The sequence below is a fragment of the Grus americana genome, chromosome 5 (assembly GCF_028858705.1).
Source record: "Grus americana isolate bGruAme1 chromosome 5, bGruAme1.mat, whole genome shotgun sequence".
NCBI classification, from domain to species: Eukaryota; Metazoa; Chordata; class Aves; order Gruiformes; family Gruidae; genus Grus; species Grus americana.
This window is the reverse complement of record NC_072856.1, coordinates 8,754,362-8,769,041: the sequence shown is the minus strand read 5'-3', so window position 1 is coordinate 8,769,041 and position 14,680 is coordinate 8,754,362. Positions and strand designations below refer to the sequence as shown.

The following is a 14,680-nucleotide window of genomic DNA, read 5'->3' as shown; positions in this document are numbered from 1 at the left end:
CAGTTAAAAAAAAAAAAAAGTAGCCCTTTGCGAATGGCAAATCAGTCCATGGGGGCTGCTTGGATTTTAAGGGCAGCTGCTGTTCAATGTATCTGGTGTGTCACTTTCTGTTTTGTGCTACTGTTTTATTGCTGCTGTGGGAATGGAGCAAAAATAGCGGCTACTGCAGTTCTGTTGAATAACCATCAACGTGATTCTAGCCGATGTGTCAGTCCCTCACTGGGCAAAAAAAATGTCCATATTTGATATCCACTGCCCTACCCTGACCTGTAAATGAAAATAGTAACATGCTAAATAGCTACGGAAAAGCATGATTAGCTAAAAGGCTCAGCTGATATACATAGGTGTGTTTGTGCTGCTATGCATGCGTGGGTGTGAGAATATACGTACATCTCCAGAAGGGTTGGTCTAAGTAAATAATTGAGAAGGTGCATGCAGCGTATTTAAACATTAAATACATTGGCTTTCGAATTCAGTGCAACTATCGAAACCTGCGTTTGGCTTCAACTGCTGCATATTTAAAGCGAAATCACTAGCAATCTGCAAATGCTGAGTAAAAATTACACAAGCCCCAATTATTGACAGACCACCTAAGCTTGCCAGCTTTTCCCTTTGTGGAGCTCAGATTCATCTTCCTCCCACGCAGGACTGCTGCTTGTTTCAATCTGAGTGTAAAGTCTTGACATCAGAAGTGCTGACTCATGAAACGGCAAGGAAGGAAAATTTCTGTCGCTGCTGCAGTGCCTGAAGTCGGGTGGATTTACCCCACCGTGCCTTCTCCTGCCCTCCTCGCTCCAGCCTCTGCCCCGCGTCTGGCCTCCGCAAACCCCAACCTGCCGCTGGGAAAGAGCACGAAGGTATCAAATACATCTAATAGCTGCTGGTTAACGCGGTTCGGTGTCGAATCCGTCTAGATTGGTTTACCTCTCCTTTCTGTTCACCAGCAAAAGTTTGTCCTGCATCCAACCGGGCTTGTCACGTACAGAGTCTAAACGGGCTTTTGTTCTACCAAAGGCGAAGCGGCGACGTGCCCGCTGCGCTTCCCTGAACCGGCTGGTTTTCCCCAACAGATGGCACTGCCTTTCTCTCGTAGTTAGCCAAAAGTTTAAAAACATTTTGTTAAAAATAGATGCCCCACATTCTTAATTGGCAATCCTTTTTCTATTTATTGTTAGGCACGAATCAAATGCTGTTTAGCTCTCAGGCAAGCTCGATGCACAATACATAAAAGCATAATGTAAAACACCCAGATATTTTCTTACTCTGTTCTGTATCTGCTTGTGATACCAGAAAATACTGAACAATTTGTTTTACCACTAATATCTTCAGAAACTTAGTTATAATAAAATGTTATTTTTTCCATTATGAAGATAGACCCTTTTTGTTTAGTCTTACAACTTGCAACGTAGTCAGACATCCAAGTCCACAGGAAGCCCCATTCTCACATAAAGGAAGCTGATACTATTCCAGCATCTCTGGAGCTCGGCTCCGTTTACTGGGGTGCTTAAAGCGTCTGGCCCTTATCCCGAAGAAGGCTTTGAAATCTCTTGTTCTGGCAGGTCTCTCTCACACAAGGGGATGGAGGCACCCGTGCCAGCCGGGTCTCCTGAGCTGCCGTCCCCGCAACGGGGCCCTGATGCCAGTTCTGAGGTCGGGACGGCTTGCGGCCTCCCTGGGGTTAGCCCTCTCCACAGGGGCTGGGAGCGTGCCGCAAGGAAGCGTGAGTCCACCACGGTTCTCCTCCGACCCTCCCCTGGGTCCCTGGGGTAATTCCCCGGGGGTAATTCGCCACAGCATCTTGCCAGAGTCTCCTGATGCCAGCTCGGCTCTTGCGGGGAGCGGACGGATGCGTCACCGGGGGTGAGCCTCCCTCTGCTCTCTCCTCAGCGAGCTAATAATTTCTGTGGCCTCTTCTGGGACCCGTTTCATTTCTGCAATTCCTTGGGCTATGCTGAGCAGAAAGGCCAAATCACTCCTTTACAAAATGGAATTGTAATGGCCTCACTGTTTCCTAGTTTAGTCTGTACCTAGTCTTTCTTTTCGTGGTCGAGTTGTTTACGGTGGAGCAGAAGGAACATGTTTTGTTTTGCTTTATTTCTTTGCCTCTTCTTGCACATGGACAGATTTTCGGCCAGCTGCCCACAGTTTTACTCCGTTCCACCTCCCCCCACAATGGTCACAAAATTCAGCGTAGGGCCTGATCCGGACAAGCATTTCCTTTCCCTCCCCTCCCGGAGCTCCTCCAGCCGGGTCAATAGCACTACCCACAAACACGGTTTTGTGTGTGCTCGAAGCCGGTGTCAGCGCAGGCCTTTTAGCACAGATGCATGGGAGTAATTCTTCCTTAGACGCATTCACACGCGTCTCTCCCCAGTGACCTTCACTTGCCGCGTCTCTGCCTATTTACTTCGTTTATTAGGTCCTTCTGAAGTGGTTCATAATATTCTCATAATATTGGACAAGTCTCAAGAATTGTATCAAATTCAATGTTATCGGCTGGATTTTGAAGCCCCTTCTCCTGTTTGCTAACATATTAAACAACGCTGTACCTAACACAGTTCTTTGAGTCACCTCATTGTCAAAGCAATTGAAAGCCTTTTCTTCTTCCTCTTCTTTGGTGATTTTTACTTCCCAAGTTGGTTTTGTTCCCTTTGTCACTTTTTGTGATGAAGGCTCTCAGCTGTTTTTCAAAAGAGCAGTAGATTAATCAGATATGCTTGCACTTGAGGCAGTTTTCTTTTAAAAAACTCTGCACTATTTCTCTCCTTTATGTAATGATAATCTGGTTGTTTTCATACTTTATTTTTGGTTTAAGAGTTTTGTTTTCCTGGTGATAGAGTAAGGTTTAGTAGGCTGCAATTTTCCAGGCTAGCTCAACACGTTTTTCTAAAGCTAGTATTCATATAGCAGCTTCCAGCTCTCCAGCAGCTGATGGTAATGAGCAAGGATGTAGGGTTTTTAATTAGTTCTTCCAACACTTCCTTGAAAATATTTGCATGCACACAAGCCAGTTCTGGAGATCTGTTGCTCCCAAACACAAATGTTGCAGCACTTTCTGACTTGAAAAGAGTCTTCAATATTGATTTGTTTTTCTTATGTGGGAGAATAGATGTGCTGAAATAACATTTTAAAATCCTTTTTTGAATGCAGGTGTAAACAAAATATTTGGGATCTTCGAACACGTCATCCTTAAATGCTCATTTGTTCCTCTTTCAGTCCTTCCGCTTCCTGGGTATGTGCCTCTGTCTGTGTACGCGTATGAAAGAATTACTCTTTTTTTTATTTTGACTGCTTGCTTGTGAAATTTTTTCATGGACCTAATTTCTGTCCTGCATTTTTTAAGGCAGTAGCATGTGTATTTTTGTGTCAGTTTCAGCTGATGTGGGTTCTTCTGTTTTGAAAGCTAACTGGTAAACAGCTTACCATGTAAACATAAACATTCATTTTTCCTTGACTTCTGCTTCCTCTTTGTGTCAAAATATCCATATGCTAGTGACTGTATTATGATTTTGTGGCTTTATGGACATTAAGAGCACCTAGTGTTATTTCTTGCATCATGCCAGCCATGTGATTTCAGCCCCTAAGGCTGCAGCGTATCTTTTGGAAAGGCATTCATTCTTGCTGAAAAGACATCAGCTTATTACATCCACTGCTCTCGAGCAGTTAATTTTAACCTAATACTTACTTTACCCGTTAAAACAACAGACACCTTTTTTTTCCAACCTGCATTTGTCTACTTTCTCTTTCTAATCATTAATTACTTTTATGGCTTTGCTCCCTAGGTGAAAGGCCGCTGCTGTCAGGACTATCCCTTCCCAGCATTTCCCTGGCACTGCGATGAGTTATCTCTGCTTTTCTTTGGGGTGGCTGTCTGCGGTTTGTTATGCGCAGGTAAGGCTTCCACTCTTTCAAATAATTTAGTGACTCGTTCTTGATTCCCCTGCAATATTCCAGAATCACCACTATTTGAAAATTGGATACCAGAACTGGACATAGCAATGCTGGTCCCATCGGTGATACATACCTGTAATATCATGGTCTCCTGCATAATCATGCAAGTATTGCATTAACCTTAGCCCATAGATTGCATAGGGAATTCATGGCAAATTGATTTTCTGAAGTCCTTTTCAGTGTCACTGCATTTCAGGATATGGTATTCTGTGTTGTTATGTGACCTACATTCTCTCTTTTGACATATCTGACTTTGTGTCTGCCTGTGTTAAAACATTTTAAAAATATTACTTCATTTTACAAGCTGATACAAATAGCACATTATAACTGACCAGTCCCTATCTCTCCAACAGCATACCTTTAAAGTAACCAGTTTAAAATATATGAAGTATTTTCTCTCCTGGACAGATAAATATATTTCCATCAATTCCTGTTCCGAATGTAGTCAAAAAGGGTTTTTAAAAAAGTAATAGAAATACTGGGAATACTACTAGATGCACCCATATTCAGATATGATACCCAATAACAGTGCTTTTGTCAGTTTTTAATACGTTTTACTATGTTATACGTTTTTAGTAGTGTTGGGTTTTTACAGAATGTAATGCAAAAACTTTCAAAAATATGAATTCAAAATGCAAGTGCAATTATTTTTGACAACCAAAAAAAAATTATGTCGGGCTTGTTTAAAAAAAAAGTTTCCCATATACTGACTAGGCATTATGCTCTTATTTTTCAACATTTTTTTGATCACAACCTGCGGTAACTTCTCCAAAGTGTCGTCTTAGCCCCAGTTCCTAATCCAAATGGTTCTTCCACACTTTGTGAATTTCTCTATGTCTGTAACTCCTACATTTTGTCTAGAAAGAAGCTACTTTCCCCATCTTTTCACACCATCTACTCTGGAGATTGTATTTAAGCCCTTTCCCAGATCACCTAAATTTAGATGGTTAGCAGAATCTTTTTCTCCTCATTCCGTGCATCACTGCATGTCCCATGTCATGAGCCAGCAGGAAGACTGGTTACACAGTCTTTCTTTGCCTTTTCCCATGGCCATACCCTGTGAACGGATCTCATAAAAGTCTCCTAAAAGTTCCTGCCAGAGAAGAGACTTCATCTTCCATGTCGTTCTCTTCTCCCAAGTAACAAGCCATAGGACAAGAGGAAACAGCCTCAAGTTGTGCTGGGGAGGTTTAGATTGGATATTAGGAAAAATTTCTTCACCTAAAGGGCTGTCAAGCACTGGAACAGGCTGCCCAGGGAAGTGGTTGAGTCACCATCCCTGGAGGGATTTAAAAGACGTGTAGATGTGGTGCTTAGGGACATGGTTTAGTGGTGGACTTGGCAGTATTAGGTTAATGGTTGAATCTGATCATCTTCAAGGTCTTTTCCAACCTAAATGATTCTATGATTCTATCACCTCACACCAGTGTAAGTGTAATTGGAACCATTTGAACTTAGCATCTTGGGCTGCAGAACAGGCGATATGAGCTAGTCTTTGACCCATCAAGAAACTGGCTTGCCAGTCTTGGCTTGCTAATCTGGTTTGCTAGTCTTGCACTAGCGATATTCGTTAGTGTCTTCCCGCTGGCCTGAGGACTCATCTTCATCACTTCTATTGCAAAAACAACTATGCTCAATTTTGAAGGTGAGAGCAGGAAAGAAGAGAGTGAGTGTGTGTGTGTGTGTGTGTGTGTGTGTGTTTTAAAAGGCTCTGGCTGGATGCTTTATATAGATACAGAGTCTTTAGTTCTCAGCTTGGACCCTTAACAGGAATTTGAGGTAGCCCTGGTGGCAGGAGAGCCCTGGAGTCCGGCCAGATTTGCAGCTGAGGCAGAGGAGGGTTTGCATCTGCAGTGGGGCGGATGTTCACTGGGGTTACATGCAAGTTCTTTATTGCTTGAGAAGAAACGTGAAACACTTATTCAGTAACAATATAACAGCACACTCTATTTTTCCATCTCTGTTCAGAAGCATAGGGAAAGAAGTTATTTTCACACACACATTTCATGGAATTTGCGATAGCTACCTGTCAATTGATAGACAAGCTTTTAGATTAGGAAAGCCGGCAGAACAAGAGGTGCCTGCTTAACCTGTTTGATATTTTCTTAATGATAACAGAGGAGACTTGGCATATTATTCCTCGAAGAATATCCAAATAACCACTGACTTAAAAAAAAATCAAAGAAAACAGCAATGCTTTCGGTTAGGCTGGGCAGGATACGTGGGAGTATGTTCTTGCATGATTACTGGCAGCTTGTCTGGATCTTTGTCACCTGCACAGGGTCTGCACACCAGACAAAAGCCCGATTGCTTAACTCCGTAGGTCATTAAAAGTACTAATTCTTAAGGGTAGTTCGAAGAAGGCAATTCCAGATCCCAGTGAAGTCGCCTCAATTACTGGCTGTTAAATCGGTTACTGACTGCTGCATAAAAGCCATTTTTCTGAGTGAGAAAGTTTTGTTTCACTAGGGAAAAAGAGTTAAGTGAGAGAAAACCGCAATGAGGACGAGGCAGTTTGTAACGGCCATGCAGGCTGCACGAGACTCAGCCTGGGAAGGCACTGAACCAGTTGCAGACCGTCACAGCCTTGCTAGGGTTTTGCCTCCTGTCAGCTTAACTGTGAGCGCAAACATGTTTCATCCCATTGAAGAGGTGCCTTGATTCTGGTGTGAATGAGAGGAAGGGCAAGAGTTTGCCCACGAAGCAAGCAATGCTGGGGAGCCCAATTTCTGAGGTAGCTGCTTTGAAAGTGTCCAGAGGTGCAAGCTGCCTCTAGAAGTGTCTTATTAAAATACTGAATTCTTCAGCCTAAATGTACCTTAGTTTTTTGCCTTTGGAAGAGAAAAAGTGTTGTGCTGACCATGCATAAGAAAAGCAATCTTGTTGCTAACAGATACATGGTAATGTATGAGAGGATATTTGTTCAGCTGAGTCACTTGCAGCCAGAGATAAGTGACAGTTCTAGCAAGTAATAAGCTGTCATGTAGTGTTTCTTAAATGCATGGATTTTCTGAAACCCTGTTCAAGGGGTCAATAGCAGAGCAGATGCAATTGTCTGCTGTATCACAGAGACCTCAAGAGTCAACTCTGCATTTCCCTTTATTTTTCATTCCCCTGCAGTGGTAAACTTCTTCAAGAATTTCCTCCCAGAGCAAAGAAGCTTTCACTAGATGTTGGGGAAAAGAACTGACTGTTTAGTTTTGGAAATTATCTTGTGATTGTTTTTTTATTCCACCTATTTATTTTCTGTTTCATATTGTTCTTTGAGAAACAAGTCTGTTTATTATTACTACCATTTGTTAGCCAATACTATTTTAATTGTTATTTTGATTTTTGTCCTGGTGTTGGCCAAACTTGCTAAGTACAATTTAGTCACAATAAAGACCGGTCAAATCAAACTGTTAAAATCCATGCCACGCACATTCAAGATGTGTCCTCATCTTGAATCTTGTCTTCGGTTGATTGCTGTCTTTCAAACGGATAGAACTAGGAAAGGTACAGGGAAAGATAACAGTAAATAATCCAGACCCTTCAGAGGATCCACTAAGGGGAAAAAGACAGAGATGTGCACAATAATGTGTCACGGAGAAAGTGATTAGGGAGTGACTAATGCATTGTTTCTGACAATACAGGACCTAAGGGGTTCCAGTGTTATAATCACCCAGGGAATTTAAAGCAAACTTTTGTCATGCAGGGCATAATTATTTTGTGGAACTCATTCCACAGAATGTTACAAGTTCAAAAAAATAAGATATATTATTGATGATAGGTCCATGGGGGACTATTAACATGATGGTACTGTGGCAAGCTCTAGTTCAGAAAGTCCTCTAGGCAGCTGATTGCTGGAAGCTGAGAGAGAGAGTGTGCACAGGGATTTCTGATTTGTCCTGTTTCTTATTCTCATCCTCTAAGAATCTCCTGCTAATAGCCCAAAGACAGGATACATGGCAGGGATGGATTTTGGTCTGACTTACAGGGACGTGTTCATGTACACAGCTAGCTCTCCAAAAGAGCAACACAGACAGTAGAGGAGGCATGGGAACACAGGGTATGCTCACTGAACGAGTGATGTGGCCCAGTGATCTTTTTTAATAGCCAGATAGCGCGAAGGCAAATCCACTGCAACTTCATGCAGTTCAGCTGGCCTCCTAAAGCCAGTTTACACCAGTGCTAAGATACAGAGGTTGTTGGTGCCCTATAGGGAAAGTGTTTTCCACAGTGTGCCTGTAATTGTGATCTCCTCACCATCCAGGCTGTGGGATCTGTAGTAGCATCCTCCCTACACACAGAGCCAGATTTTCTATGAGAAGAATTCAGGGGGTACGGAGGAAGGTGCACAGCATCTGACTGTGCAGCTAAATTGCAGCAGGAGCACCCAAGGGGGAGGATGCAGGACATTCTGTGGAGCATAGATGATTGGCAGGGTAGACCCAGCCTGTTTTGAGGTGCTAAAGACGTGGCTACATTCACAAGATGCTGCAAGACCTCCTGGAGTAGGGACTTACAGATCACCAGTGACAGTTCGTATGTGCTCTTATCCTTTGTTAAATACAAAAAATCTCCCCATTACTTATGAACAAGGATTCAAGAAGGATTGTGTATGGAGGAGTAATCAGCATGGAAAAGCAATTCTGTAAAGGGTGTTGCCATGAACAAATGGTAGAAATGCTTAAAGACTGGATTAAAGCTTCACTAGCTTGGTAATATTGAGAAGTATTAAGAAAGAGAGGATGCTTTCGATATAGGACATGGCGTGTTAACGAGGCCAAGGCAAAATTATAGGGCAAATTTGGATGTGATATGGTGGAATAGAAGACAGGAAGGCAGTTAGGAGGGGGCAGTGGAGAGATTCCGAAGGGGTTATGATCACATCAGGCACAGCTGGCTGCCTGCTGTATAGACTGGAGGAGGCAGTAGAAGTAAGAATTTGTTGAAATACAGGGCGTGATGTAGGCAGGCTGTGTATTCATGTCTGGGACTGAGAGACGAAGCGGAAAGCTCGGAGTATCAATGAAGATAGCAAGTGGCAAAGTGAAGATTTACAAGGCTTCAAGAATACTTTCAATCCCTGCCCCAGTGGTAAATGGGTGTCTGTCTACCCAGAAAGAGGAGCAGATGGACCTCCCTGTGTGTCCTGAGGTGAGGGAAATTGTTTTTCTTTGGGAAGGCAGCTTTGTGAGGTCAACAGTGAGTGAGTAATAAGCTCATAAACGCCCCAGAAACACCAGGCCTCTGAAAGACTTCCTCCAGCGTCAGGCAGAAGAGGACAGTGTTTCTCAACTGTTCCTCAATAAGGAGGGGAATACAGCTGTCTGTCCTGGCTCCATCTAGAGACACAGATTTTCTTCTCAGAGAAGAAGGAAAAATGTTTTCTGCTGAGATACTTAACAGCATGGCATAAATTTATCTCTTGCTCGCAATATAAATTCAGCAGAGACAGATAACAGATCCCAAGCGGGCGAGTATCAGGTACAGGAAAGACTTCTGAGATTCTTTCACTTTGGCAACAATTGATGGGTAAAATTTGGTTTGTCTTTTTCTTTTTTGTTTTTCTTTGTCTTTTTGTCATTTGGTTTGTCTTTGTTAAATAGTTTTGGCCCAATTTATTAGCCTTGTACAAAATATGCAAGCAAATATTAATTGGTAAATTTCCTGAGAAGTTACTTATGAATAGCTCAGGTTATTACATCTATACATTTTATCTATATATATAAAAATGTCATATTTATATTTCATAACTCATACGCATCTAAGTATAATGCGATATTACTGAGTTACAAGAAATTATATGAGACTGGGTTTGAGTACTGTAAAAAAAAAAAGTAGAATACTCTTCTTCAACTATGATCCTACCAGAAATGTCAGATAGAATGTGATTGCAATAATTTCACTTTGAAATCTGCTAAAATGCATATGAAAATCACGACAAAACCCTCTGCAATAAATTCCTCCTTGCACAGAAACAAATACCGACATCCACTAAAGTTATAGAAAGAGCATGACTTTAATATTAGATTTCTGTAATCACAATTGTAAAACCCCTTTTGCACATCAACATAATAATAATGTCTGAGATTCCTACCCAGAAAGGACAGTTTCTCTCAAACCGTCTGTTCCTTCATTTAAAAGCAATGTCAATATGTAGTAGCCGTCACTACTGTATATGCATCTCTCATCCTAAATTAGCACTTTGTATTATTGGATTTAATCTTGGAAGGACTTCCAACAACCTATCAGATATCTAAAGAATGTACAATACACTTGTAATGATACAGGTCACTTATTTATTTAATTGTTGAAAGCTCGAAAGCCTCTTTCAGCTCCCTGTATCTATTTCTATATGTACGAATTACGAGACCTTGAATAATGAACGTGTTATTTAAATTGTGCTGTGACACTACATAATGCTGAGAAGTCATTTTCTACAGTTCACTATTCGCATAGTCAATGGTGCTTGACTTGATTACCAGTGCCTCATAGCTAGAGTAGATATGGGCAATGTTTTAAATTTGTTAAAAATTGGTTAGATAAAATTGTCTTGAATGAAATAGGGTAGGTTGGAGAGCCTATTCCTTCTGATAGTTTCCTAGATGAGTCTTAATTGTCACGCATAAAATATCCACGATAGATTACATTTTTTGCATAAAAAATAAAATAGAAGAGTAAAGGAACAGCTGAATGTTCTACCTGGGCTCTGCAAAACGGTAGTGGAGGAGGCAAACCTGACCTTCCATCCTGCCTTACAATCCTAAACCACAATTCAAGACAACTATGGTTAAGGAAATGTTGTGCCCTCACTTATTCCTTCATGAGTAAGGAAAAGGTGAGCAAAGAGATAAGTTCTTAGTATCCACTATCTTCTCATGGGTCAGTTTACAAGGCAGATATAATGATTAGCAACGTTACTGTAAGTTATCTGCTTTCTGCTGGGAGGGAGGAGGAAGTAGAGGACATTGTGTCCAATACTGGTCTGCACTACAGGCTGCTCTGCCTGCAGAACTCCACGGCGCTGGGATCTAGCGAGTGCCCCGGTATAGGCTCGATTTTCCTGGCAAAACTGCTTTTACCCTCCAATATCGATTTTCTCAGTGATGCTAGTTTGACTCACCCAGCAAAGTCACCATTTGTATTATCATGATGCATCCATGTAAGAAGTGTTTTGCTAGTGTAGCATATGTGTATTCCTGTATGACAAAGCACTAAGAGGTTGACTTAAAACATCTGGGAGCCTGGAAAGGACAGATTTTAACAGATGGGGGAAAAAAATGGCTTTCTGTGAGCAGCAGAACTACTGAAGCCTGGTTTGCTAGAGGTTGCGTGATCCTTGTCACCTGTATGTAGGTGTGGCCGGTGGGTATGGCATATGCTCTTAGCTAGCACGCTGCTCCTAAGCAGGACGCATACTATAATGCCTGAGTTGTCTGCCTTTCCCCAGCAGTGGCCACTAAATTGGGTTGCTCTGCTCTGCTAAAACCCATAGGAATTTCATAGTTTGGAAGTTCCTACCTTTAGAATATAGGACATACTCGAAAGGCAGTTCTGAAACACAGCTTTGTTTCAGATCAAGACAGGGTCAAGCTGAAGTGTCATTGAAATTGGTTCATCTTTGGAGTATGCTTCAGTTTCAATGAATTTTCTGGGGAGCAATAAAAATTTCTGCTGGAAACATTTTGACCCAGTGTCCACGTAGGTTACCAGTCTTTAGGTTTCACATCTATTTCTCAGGGCTGAATGATATGCTATGAGTCAGGGCTGGCTGTACCCACATCACAACCTCTTTGCTTGCTCTCACATGTCTCCTTCTTCCTTTTCAGGCAATGGAAGAGACGTTGCTTGTGGAGCAACTGGTTTTGATACCCTCCCCCCTTGCCACACATACACACACAGAGTTTATTTCATTCTTCTCTGTTACATGAACCAGAGATAATCCACGTGTTCTTGTCCCCGCACCTTTTTGATCAATTTAAATATCTCATGAGATATTAACAAAATTAAAAAAAGGAATCTTCATTTCAAGATACTAGAATTCTTGTGACATGGATTTGAAGCAGTTTATGATCAAATAGTATTTTTTAATTTGTCTTGATTCATGTGAGAGTAATTTGAATCCACATTAGTATTCTGTGAACTGATCATTAACACTTTTCAACTGATTTAGTAAACATATATTGCTTCCAAAATAAATAGAAACAGGAAAGAAGTACAGTTAGTGTAGCTGAGGCATGAAAACATACACATTAACATGCAAGGCAAAACTCCAGTGTTGAAAAGGGACAGCACATCAAAGTTATTTTTCTAGACGTGTTTTTGCATCTCCAGAGGATGCTTAAAAACAATAGACTGAACATCCTAAAATACACCTTTTAATAATGCTGCTTCATACTTCACTACAAAATGGTGTACCGACTGTAATAAATGAATAGGCACAGCTCCTCTGAAAATATTGGGCAATCAGGAAAAGAAGGCACGGAAAGCTGAAGTGCAAATCCTCCAAGGGGTTTGGCTCTGTGATAGCCAGTGAGACATTTGCACAGCCCTGTTTGGCACGTAAGGCTTCTCTAGGGGCAGAGTGTCTCTGCGTCCCAAACGAAGCCGAGACCAGCTCTGATCCAGAAGCCATAAAGCCGTGGTAGCACGTCGCTAAGCTCTCCTCAAAGCTTGAGCCTGTCAGTACTGGGCGAATGCAGCTCTGGCATGTTCAGGTCAGTGCTGGCCCGTGTCTGAAGGTATTTAACTCTGCATCTCCTGCCTCCCACGGAAGTGCTCTGGCCTCCAGTTAGAAGCTATTGGGGTATGGGGAAGGAAACTTTTTTCTTTCAAGCTTCTCCACTTGCATGAAACTCAAAGGATTAATTGGACTAAAGAGACAGAGCAAGTGCACACCATGTTGGGTGAAGCCCTTCCCTGGGAGAGGGAAATCCTGACATTTATTCCTATTCTGTCACATGTTGCTGTGTTTCAGTTTAAATAGAAGCAAGGACCTCTGGAAATGGCCTTTTTCCTCAGAAGCTGGTGTGCTACCTACTAGCTCTTGGGTAAAAGGATGAGAGAACCCTCCACCTCTTCCTCAAAGGAAAGGTAAGTGCCATTTTTGAGGGATTTGACCAGTTAGCTCACCTAACAGATTCTGCTCCACCTGTGTGCTACTTACAAGCATATCAAATGTTATGATCGTCGCAGGGCTGAGGCATGAAAAAAATGCTGAGTTGTTCAGCCCTGCTAAGAGTATGAGGCTTTTGAGCGTTCCCAAAATCGTAAGCACATAGAAAACTAACACACTGTAAGTGGCTCTTTGCTCGGCTGACCAGGAGCTCAGAGGCTCAGCACTGAAATCGTCTCTGTTTCTTGCAAGGCTCAGTCTAGGTGCTTTCTGTAGACCTAAGTGTAAGTGTTTTGCTGAATCCTGTCTAACTAATACTTTGGGTAAAGCTTGGAATGGAGCACCTATCCCCCTGCCCCTGTGCAAAATTCAACGTCGGCCAATTTTGTGAGAGAGAGGTGTGTTTATTGCTGGGAAGGAATATGTTAAGCATTAGCTTGTACAACTGGGCAGCGTGTCTCTGAAAGCTCCATAATAATTCCTCTGTGAAAGCTATAGGGGTTTTTTGTGCAATGTAGCTCTGTGACAACTCACTTTGTGTGCAACGGCCATGCAGAAGGGAGAAGGACATCATACTTGCATTTCTAAGACTTCTGGAGTGGTCCCCATGCTGCTAAAATTGACACTGTTTCAGGTGTTTCAGGATGGATGCTGACAGCAGCCGAGAAACATTTGGCACAGCTCAGGAAAAGAAGTGCAAAGGTGACAGTCTCCTTTACCAGCTAGCTGGGGCCAGCTCAGCCTGCACCACCTGCCAGCAGACCCAACTGCGCTAGGACAGCCAGCCCCTCCTCGTCTTTGGATTCGTCTGGACTTGAAAGGTACTGAGAAGATTTGAATTCAGCCTTATGCCTCATGCTGGGAGAATGATTCAGCCTCGAATCTGCTTCTACTTAGACTATTTTGCTGTAATATCTTATAAAAGGTCCTGTAGAAATATGATAAATATCTGCAGTGCCCCACTTTGGTCTGTGTTCTCTAACAACTCTCTCAGGGTCGATCTTGCCACAGTAAGGTGTATTCCAAATTTTTCTTTCTGCTCTGGCACATCAGCGCTAATGGAATATTCCCTCCCTGGAGAAACCAAGCACCTTATTTTGAAATTTAAAATTCTGGTTCCATGTTCAAGCAAATATTTTTGCAAATACGGCAAACACTATTGCTGACTGGCAGCTATGTCTCAGCTGCACATATGGAAAGATGGAAATTTTTTGTGAAGAGGCATAAAGGGCTTCTTGAAGCAGAGATGTGAATTCACATCAAATGAAATGTGCACGGGGGGTCATTGTTTTTGCATTACATTATAGAAAATGGTTCATTGTAGATTATAAATAGTAATGATCTGGAGCACACTCTTGTGTATTCAGTTCTAATTAGAAATGCACTAAGCTACCAAAAATGATGCACCCAAGCCAGCTTCCTTAGGACTGCAGTTATTTTCTACATAAATACACCTTTAACCAACAGCATATAAAAAGAGCAATGATGACATCCAGAGGACAGATAGTTTAATCATAGGTACTGTAGGTATTCTCAGCAAATTTCCCGGGGATATATCCCTCACCTACTTCTTCCGTTTAAAGTCTGTTCCTATTAAATCAGTTATTGACGGCCTGCTGAGTTCCTCTA

General features: G+C 42.1%; 1 long non-coding RNA gene across 1 annotated transcript; it reads left to right on the top strand.

Annotated features, from left to right (window-relative positions):
• Nucleotides 1-346: 346 nt before the first annotated feature.
• On the top strand, nt 347-13,861 carry LOC129207282 (uncharacterized). The gene is made up of 4 exons (XR_008577417.1): nt 347-857; nt 3,783-3,891; nt 12,914-13,029; nt 13,686-13,861. It is a non-coding gene; the product is annotated as an uncharacterized LOC129207282 (long non-coding RNA).
• Nucleotides 13,862-14,680: the final 819 nt, after the last annotated feature.